The sequence below is a fragment of the Crocodylus porosus genome, unplaced genomic scaffold, assembly GCF_001723895.1.
Source record: "Crocodylus porosus isolate Cpor-Errol unplaced genomic scaffold, CroPor_comp1, whole genome shotgun sequence".
In the NCBI taxonomy this organism is placed as follows: Eukaryota; Metazoa; Chordata; order Crocodylia; family Crocodylidae; genus Crocodylus; species Crocodylus porosus.
The window spans coordinates 17,618,220-17,623,203 of record NW_017728932.1 but is presented as its reverse complement, the minus strand read 5'-3'; the positions used below and the strand labels follow the sequence as shown (position 1 = coordinate 17,623,203).

The window sequence follows — 4,984 nt, the reverse complement described above, 5'->3', positions numbered from 1 at the left end:
GCCCGGCCTGGCCGCCGCCGCGGCGCGGGGGTCCCGCCCGGGCGGGTAGGCCTGAGCTCCGCTCGGTGGGGACGGGAAGAGCTGGTCTGCGGGGTGCGCAATAAATGCACGTGCAGCGAGCTGGGGTCCGTGCCTTCTCGGGGCCCCCGCCCTCCCCCGCTGCCTCGGCCGGGTCCCTGAGGGATTGTGCGGAGCACGCTCGGTCCGCCCTGCCTTTCACGCTTACCCGGCCGTGTGCTGCCACCTCGCTGCAGGGGACCACAGCCCTGGACCGCGGGACCTCTGCCCGGCCCCGGGTGGGAGCCACAGCTCCAGCTGCCGTCTTGGGGCAGAGCTGTGCTGGGGAGGCGCAGGGGTGTCCACCTGCAGAGGCCCCGCCGGGCGAGGCAAGGGCAGCACTTTCTCCTGGCCTCCAGAGCTGAGCTCCGGTGGCTGCAGCGAGGTTTCTGGCACTGTCCCCACAGTGGTGCGTGCCCTGACACGGCGTTCACAAGCTCCAGGAAAGGAGGCAGGATCTGCCCAGACCCTCCTGTGCAAGCGCTGGTTTGACCCCCCACCCCCCGAACAACAGCCTGCCCCAAGGCCCAGGTCGGGCTGGGGGTGAGGGCTGTGTCCGTCGGAGCACCTTCCCTCGGGCTGCTTGGAGCTTTCTCTGCAGCCTGCAGTTCCCCCCGAGGCCGGGAGACAGCTGCCTGTGCTGGGGACTCGGGTCCTTGCCACGGCTGGGGAGGGCCAGCTGGGAACTAGGGCTGCATGGTGCCCAGCCCCTCTCCCCCTGAGTAATGCTGACCTGAATCCGGGGCGGTCCCAGGCCTTGGCCCCGGCGTGGAGGGCACTTGCAGGTGAAGGGCAGCTGCTCCAGCCCCGCTCAGCTGAGCAGAGCCAGGCCAGGGAGGGTTGTGAGAAAAGGCCCCGGCCTCAGCTCCAGACCACACGTCTGGAGCAGCTGGGACGACCGCAGCAAGAGGTGCCCAGCGAGCAGAGCAGGCTGACGGCCTTGGGCCGGGTGAGTTGGGGCTGTGGTCAACGCCTGTGGCTGCGGGACCTGCCCGCGTTGGGCTGAAGGCAGGTCTGTGCCGGGTTGTGCGGGGCACTTTCTGCGCGTGCGAGCCCGCTGCGCTGCCAGCTCGCCCCCTCCCGGGTAGGGGGGGCAGCGGTGGGTCGCTGCCAGGCCCCAGCGGGGAGGGCCGAGGTGGGGAAACCTGGCTGCAGCTTCGTCCTGGCTCAGCCTCTGCTCCCTGGGCCACTGGCGCTGGCATCTGCACACAAGTAGGAGGAAGCAACGGCTCGGTGCACTCAGGGCCCTGGCAGCCTGTGCTCGAGGGCAGGTTTAGCCTGGGATGCCGCAGGACAGAAGCGCAGAGGCCCTGCCTCATGTTGCACGTCCCATCTGTGCTGTTTTTAATTAAGACAGGGCTGAAGCACGAGGACACTTTGTCTGCCACTAAACTTTCCAAAGCCATGATTCTCCTCATGCTGAGGATGCGCTTGTCTGCAGACTCCCAAGGCCTCAGGAAGTAGATGAACTCCCGGGGCGGGGGGCTGTAGCCCTCTATGTGTGCCGTGGAGGATTCACTGCAGCATCACAAACCCGTCCTGTCCATGCTGTGCTCTCCGAGCAAATGCAGGGGCTTCGTCTTCTTCCCCCAGCCCTAGCCTTCTGCAGGAGGTGCCCGTGTCCCCATGCAGCCCTGCGCTGCGGCCCTGGCAGAGCGGAGCAGATGCAGTAGAAAGCACCAGGTCGGTTCTGCCTTGAGCCCTGGCACGACCCGAGTCTGGGTTTCATTGGCACCTGTCCCCGCTCAGAAATGTTTCCGGCCAGGTTTGCTAAGTGGCTAAAGCCCGCTGGAGATCTTGAGGGCCTCTAGGTGCTGCGTCCATGGGGATTAGGAGCCTGTACAGACTCTCCAGCAGCACCGGCTGCTTTCCAAGCCTGGCCCTTGCCCTGTGCCAGGGACTTGGCGGAAAGCTGGGGTCATGCCCTGTGGACTGGAGGAAGGAAGAGCCTGGTCCGACAGCCACAGCAGGGCTCAGGTAGGAAGCCCGGGGCCCTGGTGCCCCGCTCCCCCGTGCCAGGTGCAGGACCCCGGCGCCAGGCCTGCTCCCTGCAGAGCTGGGGGGGTCTCGCTGGCGCTGAGGAGCTGCTTGCACTCATGCCTCGTGTCTGCTGCTGGGCTCCAGCCCTGTGTGGGGGCTTGCACAGTGGCAAGGCTGAGGCCCTGGGGAGCTGCCCCACCCTGGGGGGCGAGGCCTGTGCTGCGGGGGCTCCCCTGGATGCCAGCTGCCTGTCTCTCCCGACTTGGTGGTAAAGCCGAGGATGGAGTGGGCCGTGGCAGCTGCTCCCACCCGTGTACCTAGCCACGGCCTCTCCACGCCAGCGCTGCGGCCTGTGGGTGCAGGCTGCCCGTGGCCCTGGATCCAGGTCAGCACCACTCCCACGGGGGAGAGGGGCTGGGCGACACCGCAGCGACCGGGGCAGCAGGGGCAGCGCCCGTCGCCACCGCGGTGAGCTTCCGCCGCAGCTCGCGGGCAAGAGCAGGCAGTGGTGACGGGTCTCCCCCGGGGCCGCCGGCGGGGAGAAGCGGTGCCGTCCTGCGCCTGCACAGCCCTGCTGAGCCCAGCCTGCTCAAAGGCCTCTGGCTGTCTCTCTCCGCGGGGCAGCCCTCAGCACGCCAGCGCCTGTGATTTCCCCAGCTCGCCCCTGCTCCCCGGGCAGCCCTGTGCCTGCGTCTAATGCCCGCCGTCCAGCTGCACGGCTCCAGCCCGTCCCTGCGGGGCCGTGCCCGGCCTAGCGCTGCCCCGCCGCCCCCGCCGCAGGTGTCGGGGCTGAGCAGAGCCCGGCCTGCCAGGGCTGTTCTGGGAGCTGGGCCCGGGGCCGCGCTCGCCGCCGTTGGGTTTCTCGCTCACCTCCCTCCCCTCGTCAGGCCCCGGCACGGGCTCCGGGACAGCGTCCTGTGGTGCGGGGGATGGGACACGGGGGCGAGCCTGCCGCCGCGGCCAGGGCCGGCTGACGCGGGCCGGCGCCTGCCCTCCCCCGCCTGCCCGCAGAATCTTCCAGCCGTGTCTGAGTCACTCCTGCCGCAGCTCCTTCCTCCTTGTTGTGGAGGGAAGCTTTCCATGGAAACCCACACTGGGCCAGGCCACTGACGGGGACGAGCACAGGCTGAATCTCAAGGCCGCCCCGCCAGGGCCGTCAGGCGGTAACAGCGCTCGGGCAGCCAGCGGCAGCTCCGGCGGGAGGACGGGACGACCGCCTGCGCTGCCAGGGAGCGGAGAGCCCCCCGCGCCCCTGCTCCGTCCGGTCTCCCTATTGCCCAGACAGCTCAGCTCCCGCCACCACGCTCCCCGCACGTGCCCAGCGGCGTGAGCGTGCGTGTGCGCTCGGGGTCCGGGTGGCTCGCGGCTGCTTCCTGAAGGGGCTCGAGCGGCACGGGGCGAAAAGAGGCAGGCGGAAAGCCCCAAGCCAAGCCAGACCTTCTGGCTGCCCTGGGGCCTGCACACTGCACTCGTGGCTGCACGCGGGGGTGGTCTGCAGACGCTTGCTTCGGTTCACGAGGGAGGGCCGAGGTTGCCCCAAGCCGCAGGCCACGTGCCCTGCCCTGTCCCCTTGCAGCCCCTAGAGCTGGACGGGTCGCAGAGGTGGTGGATGAGGAGAGGGTGCAGGTCAGCGCAGACAAGGGCAGGGTGCTGCGTCTAGGGAGAAGGAACCGGCAACACCCTACGGGCTGGGGAACAGCACGTGGCTGAGGGCTCTTGGGGTCCTTGCTGACTCCAGGGTGGACATGAGCCGCCAGTGCGAGGAAGCGGTCAGTAGGATGCATCTCGAGCAGGGCCAGGGAGGTGATCCTCCCCCTCCATGCGGCACCGGTCAGGCCGCAGCGGGAGTATTGGGCCCAGTTCTGGGCGCCGCGCTTCAGCAGGGATGTGGACAGCATGGAGAGGGGCCAGAGGAGGCCACTCGCATGGTCAGGGGGCAGCAGGCCCTGCGGACATAGACTAAAGGGTCTGAATCAATTCAGCCTCCACAAGAGTAGACTGAGGGGACCTGGTGGCCATCTACAAACTCGGCAGGGGGGACCACCGGAAAATAGGTGAGGCTCTGCTCCCCCGGGCACCACTCGGGACAGCAAGGAATAACGGCCACAGATTGATCGAGAGCAGGTGCAGGCTCGCTATCAGGAGGCATTGCTTCACAGTGAGGGCTCCCCAGGGAGGTGGTGCTCTCCCCTACCTGGGGGTCTTCAGGAGGAGGTTGGAGAGAGAGCTGGCTGGGGTATCGTGATCCCAGCACTCGGTCCTGCCCAGGGCAGGGGGTCGGTCTTGATGAACTATGAAACTACGAGCAAACCCCTGGTGTCCTGCCATCGGTTTGCATTGCCCTCAGCTCCGGGGCGGCGGGAAGCGAGCCCTGCTGCGAGGGGAGGGGAGAGCGGCGGAGGGGGACGGGAAGGCGATGGTGACTCCGCACGGTGCTTGCAGCCAAACTGCTGCCCAGGGAGGGCCCAGGGAGGGAGCCCTGTCGCTGGGTATCGAGGGCAAGTGCAAAGCTGAGCTCAGCCTGGCCGGGCCAAGACGAGAGGCCCGGGCCCGCGTGCCGCGCAGCGTGGGCTCTCGTGAGCCGTGGGGCGATTTCCCAGCTGCTCGGAGACCTGCAGGGCGGCTCTGAGCTCGCCGAAGCCAGGCGCTTCGTACGCGTGCCGCTGGAGGCCAAAGGGGCTCCGTGCTGCGGCCTGCAGCTCCTGATCTTCCTGCGCCTGGAAGTGAAGCAGATGGGGGGAAGGCAGGGCGGCAGGGAAGCACTTTCCTTCGGCTTTGAGCTACCGAGTGCGCCTGAGCCCCGACAGCCGCCGAGGGCGAGAGGGGCCCCAGCCGCAGCTCGGCTTCGCCTCGCCCGCCGTGCGGTAGGAGCCGACCAGGCGAGCGCCCTTGGGTTTCAAGCTGCTGCCAGGCCGCCTCCCCGAGGACGCCACGCCGCAGGCCAGGC

General features: G+C 68.7%; 1 protein-coding gene across 1 annotated transcript in view; it reads left to right on the top strand.

Annotated features, from left to right (window-relative positions):
* HIC1 (HIC ZBTB transcriptional repressor 1) overlaps positions 1-4,984 on the top strand; it is a 20,742-nt gene that overhangs the window by 518 nt on the left and 15,240 nt on the right. The window lies entirely within an intron of this gene.